This window comes from Hesperophylax consimilis, chromosome 1 (genome assembly GCF_061612785.1).
Source record: "Hesperophylax consimilis isolate HC1 chromosome 1, BYU_Hcon_1.0, whole genome shotgun sequence".
Lineage (NCBI taxonomy): Eukaryota > Metazoa > Arthropoda > Insecta > Trichoptera > Limnephilidae > Hesperophylax > Hesperophylax consimilis.
Window position 1 is genome coordinate 955,940 of NC_142836.1, and position 12,830 is coordinate 968,769.

Sequence of the window (12,830 nt, forward strand, 5' to 3'; positions counted from 1 at the left end):
ATACTGCCGCAGTTACTTACGAGAAAAATTCAATCTGTTGGTTAAAGTCTAGATCGATATGTATAGTATCTTGAAATTATAGACAGGCAGTGTCGGATACTGCCGCAGTTACTTACGAGAAAAATTCAATCTGTTGATTAAAGTCTAGATCGATATGTATAGTATCTTGAAATTATAGACAGGCAGTGTCGGATACTGCCGCAGTTACTTACGAGAAAAATTCAATCTGTTGGTTAAAGTCTAGATCGATATGTATAGTATCTTGAAATTATAGACAGGCAGTGTCGGATACTGCCGCAGTTACTTACGAGAAAAACTCAATCTGTTGGTTAAAGTCTAGATCGATATGTATAGTATCTTGAAATTATAGACAGGCAGTGTCGGATACTGCCGCAGTTACTTACGAGAAAAACTCAATCTGTTGGTTAAAGTCTAGATCGATATGTATAGTATCTTGAAATTATAGACAGGCAGTGTCGGATACTGCCGCAGTTACTTACGAGAAAAATTCAATCTGTTGGTTAAAGTCTAGATCGATATGTATAGTATCTTGAAATTATAGACAGGCAGTGTCGGATACTGCCGCAGTTACTTACGAGAAAAACTCAATCTGTTGGTTAAAGTCTAGATCGATATGTATAGTATCTTGAAATTATAGACAGGCAGTGTCGGATACTGCCGCAGTTACTTACGAGAAAAATTCAATCTGTTGGTTAAAGTCTAGATCGATATGTATAGTATCTTGAAATTATAGACAGGCAGTGTCGGATACTGCCGCAGTTACTTACGAGAAAAATTCAATCTGTTGATTAAAGTCTAGATCGATATGTATAGTATCTTGAAATTATAGACAGGCAGTGTCGGATACTGCCGCAGTTACTTACGAGAAAAATTCAATCTGTTGGTTAAAGTCTAGATCGATATGTATAGTATCTTGAAATTATAGACAGGCAGTGTCGGATACTGCCGCAGTTACTTACGAGAAAAATTCAATCTGTTGGTTAAAGTCTAGATCGATATGTATAGTATCTTGAAATTATAGACAGGCAGTGTCGGATACTGCCGCAGTTACTTACGAGAAAAATTCAATCTGTTGGTTAAAGTCTAGATCGATATGTATAGTATCTTGAAATTATAGACAGGCAGTGTCGGATACTGCCGCAGTTACTTACGAGAAAAATTCAATCTGTTGGTTAAAGTCTAGATCGATATGTATAGTATCTTGAAATTATAGACAGGCAGTGTCGGATACTGCCGCAGTTACTTACGAGAAAAACTCAATCTGTTGGTTAAAGTCTAGATCGATATGTATAGTATCTTGAAATTATAGACAGGCAGTGTCGGATACTGCCGCAGTTACTTACGAGAAAAACTCAATCTGTTGGTTAAAGTCTAGATCGATATGTATAGTATCTTGAAATTATAGACAGGCAGTGTCGGATACTGCCGCAGTTACTTACGAGAAAAATTCAATCTGTTGGTTAAAGTCTAGATCGATATGTATAGTATCTTGAAATTATAGACAGGCAGTGTCGGATACTGCCGCAGTTACTTACGAGAAAAACTCAATCTGTTGGTTAAAGTCTAGATCGATATGTATAGTATCTTGAAATTATAGACAGGCAGTGTCGGATACTGCCGCAGTTACTTACGAGAAAAATTCAATCTGTTGGTTAAAGTCTAGATCGATATGTATAGTATCTTGAAATTATAGACAGGCAGTGTCGGATACTGCCGCAGTTACTTACGAGAAAAATTCTATCTGTTGATTAAAGTCTAGATCGATATGTATAGTATCTTGAAATTATAGACAGGCAGTGTCGGATACTGCCGCAGTTACTTACGAGAAAAATTCAATCTGTTGGTTAAAGTCTAGATCGATATGTATAGTATCTTGAAATTATAGACAGGCAGTGTCGGATACTGCCGCAGTTACTTACGAGAAAAATTCAATCTGTTGATTAAAGTCTAGATCGATATGTATAGTATCTTGAAATTATAGACAGGCAGTGTCGGATACTGCCGCAGTTACTTACGAGAAAAATTCAATCTGTTGGTTAAAGTCTAGATCGATATGTATAGTATCTTGAAATTATAGACAGGCAGTGTCGGATACTGCCGCAGTTACTTACGAGAAAAATTCAATCTGTTGATTAAAGTCTAGATCGATATGTATAGTATCTTGAAATTATAGACAGGCAGTGTCGGATACTGCCGCAGTTACTTACGAGAAAAATTCAATCTGTTGGTTAAAGTCTAGATCGATATGTATAGTATCTTGAAATTATAGACAGGCAGTGTCGGATACTGCCGCAGTTACTTACGAGAAAAATTCAATCTGTTGGTTAAAGTCTAGATCGATATGTATAGTATCTTGAAATTATAGACAGGCAGTGTCGGATACTGCCGCAGTTACTTACGAGAAAAATTCAATCTGTTGGTTAAAGTCTAGATCGATATGTATAGTATCTTGAAATTATAGACAGGCAGTGTCGGATACTGCCGCAGTTACTTACGAGAAAAATTCAATCTGTTGGTTAAAGTCTAGATCGATATGTATAGTATCTTGAAATTATAGACAGGCAGTGTCGGATACTGCCGCAGTTACTTACGAGAAAAATTCAATCTGTTGGTTAAAGTCTAGATCGATATGTATAGTATCTTGAAATTATAGACAGGCAGTGTCGGATATTGCCGCAGTTACTTACGAGAAAAATTCAATCTGTTGTATCTTGAAATTATATTCAATTTACTCAATTCATTTGCCACTGACATAATTTATTGAATATATTAGTGGTATTTAAACTATATGGCTTTCAAATTATGTGAATACCTCACCACCAAATGTCAAATCAATATATTTAAGTTTTCCTTGAGTGGTTGGTTTGTTCAAATAACATCCAAAATAATTTATTAAAAGAATTTGTGAAAGTGTGCATGGTGTTTTTAGTATAATTATCTTTGAATCCTTCTCTTATGTATCTTTTAGAGTTTTTGAGAAACACGCCTCGGATTGTGGTGGACGCGGTGGACTCTTTCGCTGCAGCAGCTGGTCCAGTTTCTTCACCACCTAGGATTCTTGCTGCAGAGTCTCCATCTTCTATCTTCGTGTCACCTGTTCCTATACTTCATTTTACTTAACTTAACTTCACTCTATTTTTGTAATATTTATATTTTTTGTAATACCTGCATCAACTAGAACGGGAGACCTTCCTAGTTGGACAGTCAAAATCTATGCTGTAATATTTTTGTAACAAACAAATAAATAAATAAAAAAAATAAAAAACTGTAAAGCGCCCCTGAGGTGATATCTCACAAAAGCGGCGCTATACAAATTATCCAACAAATCGTCACATATTAAAAATCTCTTTCTTAAAAAAATACTTCGTTCAGTAAGATGAGATGATTAATATCTGAGATATGATACCGTTTAATTCTTGAATTACGTGTCGAATCCGCAAAGCCGAAAATAGTTGGTTCACTTTATGTCACAAATTTCACGAGATTAAATAATAGCGGCGCTGTCTAATTTTTTTAAATATAAACTGTCGCTCATTTGCGTACGATTGCTTCCACACACCGGGCATCAATTTTTATGACCTTTTTTAGGTCAGAAGTCTATAAATAAATAGTAGGGTGTTTTATGATCATTCCAGATAAATCGTAATCGTCAAGAAAAGAATCGCGGCATCATCAGTTCTATGGTTTAATCATTCGGGGTCTCAATGCATGGATGGAATGATGGGATCAGAGGATCTGAGGGTAGAGGACACGGTAAGTCACTTCTGATAAAAAACCTCAACTGTTTTAATTATTCCGAAGCCAAGTGGGGGAGTAAGTGGTACCCAAAATTACTATGCTACTTATATTAACTTAAATACTTGACATATAATTTTAGTGTCTTACGTATTCCTGCGCAAATACATAAGTTACCATTAATAATTGACTGAAAATTTAGGGATTCCTATAGTTTAAAAGCCCGTAAGACAGAAACATCATGGGGTCGTCGCGACATCCACTTGGTTACAGACGTTTCGTTTGGCATCTTGGCCTGTCAAGAGTTAATGTAGTTTCAGCCGCAGCCAACAGCAGAATATGTCCAATGCAACCGATCCTCTTCACGGTCCCTCCAAACCGCGAGCATTTAGAGCGGACACTCGCCCTTGAATTTATTCATGCATTAACCGATTGATTAACAAAGCTGCATTCGACGGCATAGGAAACCAAAGACAAATTGAGAAATAACTCTGAGTAAGGGAGAGAGAATCAAGTCCGAGTGTCGCTGATTACACAAAAAAATTGATAATACTTACCACTAATAATGTAATGTTATGAGTAAGTATGGTCAAATATTTTTTGATACAGATTATGGATTTGGTCCTTCTCGAAAGAAGCCTAATTGAATATGTGTTTGAAGGTCCTAGCAACACGATGCGCTGATTTAAAAGCATTCATTAGAATGTAGTAATCGAGGTAATGTTTCAAAATGCTCAAATTCTTCCAAATGAATCATCACCTAAATATTGAACAATCATTCGATTGGATTTGGCAGCAAACATTCTTGATTAACTTAATTTCGATTGGTCGGAAATCGATGTGCCCCTCGCTGCGGCGTCGATTTTCGCCGTCGCTTGGGGGAGACGTGAAGATATCATTGGATTTAGGGTGCTATTGGGAACACGAAAAAAACATTTCGTGTTTTTTTATGCAGTCAAATAACATTAACCTTCAAATTATCCCTAAAATTTGTGATCTTCGGATGATATTTATCAAATAAAAATAAAAAAGCCTACGCAAGACAGAAGTGAAACTTCTAGTATTCCTCTCTCTCTATTTTCATTTCATCATCTCTATTTTCTCTCTTAGGTTAGTTTGAAAATTAGAGGTTAAATAATTCAACGACGAAGCATGGATTTGCTTTTTCTAATATTTTCTTATAGATGAATGACGTTCGATTAATGTATAGTTCCAAAAATTTTCAATTTATTCACAAGTATACAATATTACATAAATAACAATATTACAATTAAAAATTACAAAGAAATTACAATGACAATTTACCAATCATGTGCCATTTTCATTGTCAATTTCATGAATATCATTTCCTAATGTCGTGATAATTGGGTTATGGTAACTAAAGTGCGAGATATATACATGAGCACTTAAATCCTTAATGAATCGTGCAAAAACTGCATCGATTGTTGTCCCGTGTCGGGAGAGAACGTTCGTGAGCGGCTCCCCCACCTCAACAAGCGCATATGGTGAGAGAGGGACAGTGAACGGTGAGCGGTGGTGGGGGTACCCGCATTTTCGTGTCGATCCTGACTCGGTTTTACTCCGTCCCAGAAAATTCATTACGCGCCTAAAGAAGTTTCACTTCAATAATAATGAATTATATGGGAGTGTACAATTACGAATAGTATTTTATCTCCCGCTATTTTTATGAACACATCTTCCGACATCGTGATAATACGGTCGCTTTTTTTTTTAATTATTTTTTTTTTCTAACTTTTATTAGGTTTGTCAACAGTGATTCATACAAAGCTCTCGCAAATACAATTACATTTAACATGGTTGATACTATAACTAATTACAGACAAACACAACATAATGGATAATATGCTTCACAGTATATTACACCCAACAAGAACACCGTAAGTATAGAATAATGTACATGTATGCACCGACACACATACATGTATATACATATATATACACACATACATACACACCTACACATACATATACACACTCACATATGCATTACATTCATATATACACTTACATTACATAACAGTAATAAGTTTTTAGAACAACACGATAGGGAGCTTTAAGTCTTGTTAACAGATGATTTGAAGGTGGCCAATGATGACATTGTCAAATCAATGGAATGACTTTTATACGTCTCGTTCAAATTACGGCACATTCTCGCATTTTACTAAAAGTTTATTAGGAAACTTATCAAATCATTCTTTAAGGGCCTGCAAACCCGGGTTGCGAATAATTTGAAAGGATTCTTAACGAATTAGCAATATTCAATATCAGTAATTTTTCTTCGTGTTTGAGGTTGATATAGGTCGAGTTTTACGAATATACACTTAAAACAACGAATCTTTCAAATATTAATATTTCTAATAATGCAGTCGTCCTTCGTGTTCCCAACAATGCGCGCTTCTTAGGACACCAATTGCGGCATCAATGGACGCGTGGCGTCTTTAGCTTTTTGGTGTCATGACCATTAGGTCATCCATAATGATATCCATCACCGACCAATGTTTTAATCGACATGAAATAATGGTTGCCCGTAAAACGTCCTTAGTTGGTATGAGGGACTCTCAGACAATTAATAACCTACTATTTAACTGAACGCACTTAACTTTGCAAATGGAGGCTCCGCCAGTAAACATATTTTTGGTTAAAAAGTCTACGGATTTTTGATGGTCTGTTAGTTCATTATATGTTGCTTAATAAGTTTCTGTTAGTCCCCACATTATTTTTGAATTCATTTATATTCGATTTTTTTTTGTATAATTTAACTTTTTTGATATCGCAATGGACTTACTTTCTTTTACATTAAGGTTTTTCTTAAAATTTGTTTAGTGCAAAGATTGTGCAGATTTTACATATTTTATATAAATTAAAACTTACATACATAGGTTACTACTAATCATTAAAATAATACCTCATTAATATTATAGACGAGAAGACGATTTGGCGAAGGTGTTGAAGACAAAGGAAGAAGAGCTGCATGCTCACACACCTCACAAGACTGGACAACCTGGACAAGACTGCAACAGGCACTTTATTCCAATATACTTCCGAGACATATAGTACACACCCCGAGACACATAGTGCACACTCCGAGACAAAGTGGGCGCACTCCTTGATCAGAGACTGTGGGAGCAGGGAGCCTGCAGGGAGCCTGATGGATCATCACCGGTCACTAGGTAACGACCTGAAAGATGAATTATCTGTTTTCTCTTGTACCCAATGCCTACCTTTGCGGTTCTTCAAGGAAAAGGCAGTTCGCAATCTTCGGAATAAAGACTCTTCCCGAACCCCCATCGACTGTCGTTCTCACTCTATATTGGGTTAATTAAATAACTTGATAATGTCTCAGCTTTCCCCTACTGCTCACTCCCCTATTCCACTCAGCAACCTTCAACACTCAATGCCTTAAAACTCCCCTTTGCCAAATCCATCCCTTCGTTATCCACCCCATCGAGCACCCCAGCAGTCGGCAGTCGACAGAAGTACCCAGCGGTACTGGCATTTACTCCACTCCGCGTCGCCCTTCCTTCCCTCGAGCAGAAAAGTCCGCATTCGCCAGCCACCAGTTTGCCATTGATTGTTGTGACGGACGCTCGCCGCTGAGAGTAAGCTGTTGTAAATAATCAACTATTTCGCAACAACAATAATAAGAATATAAAACGTCGAGTGAGCAATTTGAGTGGCGAATTATTGCCGGTTGGGAAAGCAATAGAAAATCAAAAACCGATACTGTCACGCTCCGCGGAGCACCGCCATTGCCCGCCCGCACCGCACCGCCATCTGCAGACACAAGCCACAGTTAGCACGTCCAGTACACTAGTACAGTACAGTCCCAGCACGAGCTGCAGCAAGCGCGCCGATCACCGTGTCCAGTGCACTCCCCTCGAGATGTGCATCGCTTCCTGTCCTCTGGTAAGCCCTACCCGCGTTCTTTAGCTCAATTACAGCATTGTTCTTGTGAAAGTTACGAACCAACAAAAAAACTTAGAAAAATCTCTGTGTTTACCATTTCGTAACAGTGTTGCGCCACCTTTTATATTTTGTTATGTCAGTTGAAAGTTTGTATCTATTCTCGAAACGGGTAGCAAGAAAAAACATTTTCGATGACCAAACTAAATAAATTTGACCAAAATGATTTGCAACGTCAGGGGAAACACGTCACTTTTCGTGCATGTTGTAATGTTGAAAATATTTCGTGTTAGACCATTCATTTTTTGTGTGAAGGTACTTATTATGAAAGGCAAATGATGGACGGTAAAACTAAAATAAGCCAACGAATTTAGCATTTTGAATTTATTTTCTTGTGAATTCACGTCGTGGTCAGATTTTTTAAATGCCTTCACAGATAATTTTGAAGGAAAATTCATAGGTACATTTCGTTAGTTCCTTTTATGAAATCGAAAATACTAATTTCGGTTGTCTGTCTGTATGTGGTTCGATGAACTCTAGAACTCTGATTTACTTTGAATTTAAGTGTCATTTTCAAAATTAAAACTGATCGTGTGTTAAATTCAGACAAGCGATAAAGTATCTACCTTACTATGATGTTATTTTCAACAGAAAATTATTTAATTATTGAAGACAATATTAGCGATTTCCAAACGAAAATCTGAAACAGAAAAATCAGTAAAGGATACGGTCACATCTAGGACTCGAACCCAGGACCCTTGCTTTGCCGGGGCTAAAAAAAAAATTGAAATAAAGAAAATTATTTTTCTATTGTCTTTTTCAAGAAAGTGAACATTAAAAATCCATGATTTTTTGACCAGTCTACTCTGCTATATACTATATTTATTTTTTTTCAAAGTGTTACCACGGAATAAACATATTTAGGTACCTTCCTACGTGAAGTCTTGTTTTCGTATTTAATATTATTTCTTTTAAAAATAAATAAAGTTTCAGCTTATTTATGTAACGCAATTAATCCGATTCCGAAAGAAATATGAAATTAAAATAATAATGCAAACACGCATACTGATGTACATAGTATACAGTTCAGGCAGGTGTGTATGTATGTATGTGTGTGTGTGTGTGTGTGTGTGAGGAATGTTGGTAAACATAATTAAAACATTTTCAATCTTAAAAGTGGATTGCGTTTTAATCACGAATATCTATTGAATACTGCATAAATGCAATTTTATTAAAATCATCGACTTATCACAAACCAGTGCACTTTTATTGCCAGTGTTATCACGACATTGATGAAGTACTTACCTGTTATATTTGTATGTGACTATTTTAAGACGCAATACTTAGTTTTTATTATTCTTTGTGGAATACTTTTTTTTACCATAGGGTTTTTTAAAACATTTGTAATTTTTTAAAAACAAATCAATAAAAGTTTATTGAAATCTTATTCTCATTAATCATATACATAATTAACAATTCGACAAACTTGTATGTCTACTGCACCTTAGGATTTTAATAGTATTCAGCCTACTTTATTAAAACACACTGCTTTTTAATTTATTATTAATAATCAATATTTAGGTATACCGGTCTGTATGTATTATCAACGCAACATTTCGTATGCAAGTCAATACATAGTTTTATATTAATCAACATTTCGGTATACCGGTCTATACATAGTATTATATTAATCAACATTTCGGTATACCGGTCTATACATCGTATTTTTTATATTAATCAACATTTCGGTATACCGGTCTATACATAGTATTATATTAATCAACATTTCGGTATACCGGTATCGACCGACCATACAGAAATACCTACTATGAATACCTACCATGCATAGACATAGTATTGTATTAACCAATATTTCGGTATGCCGGTCTATACATAAAATATTATCATTTATTACTTTTTAAGTGTCAGCCAAATAACGTAGGAACTGCGTGGCTAAGTGAAATTCGTTCCAATTTTAATATTTTTTTAATAAAATATAATAATCATCATTCATCATTTTTTGTTTAGAGACACTTTCAACTAAACAGTTGGAATGACTACGGAAGGCGAAACAGCTGTCCACATATGACAATAAAAAATTATGTCAAAATATTTTTACACAATCGGTCTGTTTTATGAAATTAATTATATACGCGTGTAATATACTTGGCTAATTTAATATGTGTCATTTTTATTAAACACCTCCCAAGAGTATTTACAAAGCCAAAATATTTTTTTTATATAATACATCATGACTAATTTGCCTTAAATGTACTTAGGCACTCCCTAATAAATTAAAACAACGCATCTGGGTTCACATCTCAAATATTATCTATATTTGCCCAGCAAGTAATCAAAACTAATTTCGGTTGTGCGTGTGTCCTGCGTAACTCTGGTTCAACAAACTCTATAACTCGGATTTGCTTTGAATTTAGTGTAATTTTCAAAGTTTTAAAAATTGGAAGTGTTTGTTTGGAGAGTTCAGACAAGCAATAAAGTACCTACCTATAATATAACTTTTTCAAAAGTAAAGTATTTTAATTATCTTTTTCATAATCAGATTTGTCAAGATTTTAGACTATCCCGTGATATTTGACGGGTCTGTGGGTGTTAGTTAAAAAATTAAATCACAAATTTCGGTTGTGTGTCTACTTGTCTGTCCTGCGTTTAATTCTGTTCGAATTAACTGTAGAACTCGGATTTGATTTATATGTCATTTTCATAATTGTAACTGTATGTTTGAAGAATTCAAACAAGCGACAAAGTACCTATAATTGAATACTATTTTAACAGATATTTATTTTAATTGCCTATTTCAAAATTGGAACTGATTTATCGAGAATTCAAGCTATCCCGTGTTTTTTCACGGGTTTGCGCTAGAATGAAAGATGAAGATGAATTCTGTACGTATACAGGTAGGTAGATTTATAGAATGGCTGAATTATAGTATCAACTGTCGGTTTTTTTATAAAGATTTTCTTGTCAGATATGTTTTAAATTTCCAAAGTAACCAAGTTCACAAGTCTAGCGTGTTGTACACGAGAGTGCTATTATAGCTTTTTAGCGCTACGTGCTCATATTTTGCAGTTATAAAACGTAAAAACTCCAACGTTGCCGAGTTAGCATTGTTATACTCGTATTATAGCGATAACAGTATTTTTACATTGCCGTTTACGTGAGTTTGCCCGACCGTTTGTATTCTGTACTGTACAGAAGACGAGAACCTAGATTCAAATTCAGATCACACAGACTGATTGGCTTTGTTCAACAATTGTGTATGTGTCCCCATGACAGTAGATAATGAACGAGTCTGCTGACAGCAGCTAACTGGGATATCCGACAGGAGTTAATCTGACCTGACCTTGTGAACCGGCATAGGTCAAAAAAATGTCATCAACAAAAAATGCGCATAATTTACACTGTCACGTTTTTGTAAGGTGTAATCGGCAACGACGAACGACGAACGAAGATATGACTTTTTACTAGTATAGGAAGTAACCTGTGTATATTGATATCTTTATGTATCATTGCAAGATTCTACCCGAAGTAAATTCAATCTTGATAGTGTCTTAATAACTCTTAGACGAATAATGATACAGTTAATATGACCGAAGGGGATAAGATCGAATTAGCTCAGTGGTAGAGCATAGCCCCGTTTAAATATGCCTACGAAGAAAGCGTTAGCAGAAACCTGGACTCAATTTGAAATAATAATGGCCTTGACCTCTGGACACGCTCTGAAGCAGGCTCTATATTAGTTCTATCTAACAGTATCACGTACGGCACGTGTAACTAAATTGCTGGCTCATTAAACTCTGATTAAGTACCCATCATAATGACTTATAATTACAAAGTTTTTTTGTTAACATGAAAGAGATCGTGTTATTTTCGCTGAATTTCTATTTAAAACTGCACTATCCTATCAATATTTCGTTGCAACTAAATTGAAAACAAACATGCACGATCATTACATATGAATGCAATATGGTTGTACTGTAAACACATTATTTATTTTTGGCATTATATTACTTCAATAGTCACACGGAGAAAACTTACTGGCATAAAATATTGCTAATTTATTAAGATTCTCTTCTAATTATTAGTAATCCGGTTAAAAATGGGACTACAGGCCATTAAATTCATTAATTTTCAGGTTTCGTAATAAACTACCAGAAAATACGAATGTCGGAAAATGTGTTCATAACGATTCTAATATTTTCGCATTTCGTCACTGTGGATTATCAGTACAAACGCAGGTGCATGAACACGTGTTTCGTTATATTATTAATATACTAAAAGTTTATTAGGAAACGGTACGCTATCCCGTTTTCAATTGGATCTTTAATAAGTCGTCTTTTTTTCGTGCATATATTCGAGGCGTAGTCTGTCGAAGTAATTACACTAGCCTAGTTGAGTTTTCCGGCGTTGCCCGAGCTTTGTTCTGCATTGGGGTCCAAAGAGGGATTGGAAGGTTTTTAGAAATCTCTTGTACACAGTGACTTTCCTCTTATTTTGGATGTCATGTGTGCAACTTCATCAATTGAATTAACTAAAAAAAACTGTAGATTAGCATAATAAACAAATCCACCCACAGACAAGACACCTTTCTTTATTATTTTTTATTGTATTTAGGAATCAAACAATTTTATAAGAATATTAAACACATGTAAAAAGAATATATGATAAACCAAGTCAAAATGTAATTTATCTATTTATAGATAATCAAATTATACATATGTACTAGTCGATGTGGGTAAACAAAGACTGAACTATTGAACAAATAAACAATAAGAAAAGGAAAACGGTGAAAATTGCTATCTTTAATTAATGTATCAAGAGATTCAGCCAGTAAGATTCAATGTACAGGTACAGTTTTAAATGTCTACATTTTGAAGGGTTTTGTTTGGTATGTTTTATGTATCTTATTATATAGGGGGTTGGCAATCTTTTTTGTTATTGTTAAAAGTCGCGTAGGTACACGAGATAACCTTTTATTAAAATAAAAACTAGCTGATTTATCCGGTTTTGCCCCCGAGTTTTTTTTTAAATCGCCTGTATACTTGTGCCCTTCCTCTTATTTTGAAAGTCAAGTGTAAAATTTAGGTTTTAAAATTTAGTAACACTAATCTCGGAATAAAACTGTAGATTTG

At 35.0% G+C, this 12,830-nt stretch overlaps 1 protein-coding gene across 1 annotated transcript in view; it reads left to right on the top strand.

The window, feature by feature from the left end:
• The first annotated feature begins 7,356 nt into the window (after positions 1-7,356).
• qtc (GRIP domain-containing protein quick-to-court) overlaps positions 7,357-12,830 on the top strand; it is a 29,744-nt gene continuing 24,270 nt past the window's right edge. Inside the window, exon 1 of the mRNA XM_089635663.1 lies at positions 7,357-7,683. The gene's annotated coding sequence lies outside the window, so the exon portion shown is untranslated. The remainder of the gene's footprint in view (positions 7,684-12,830) is intronic.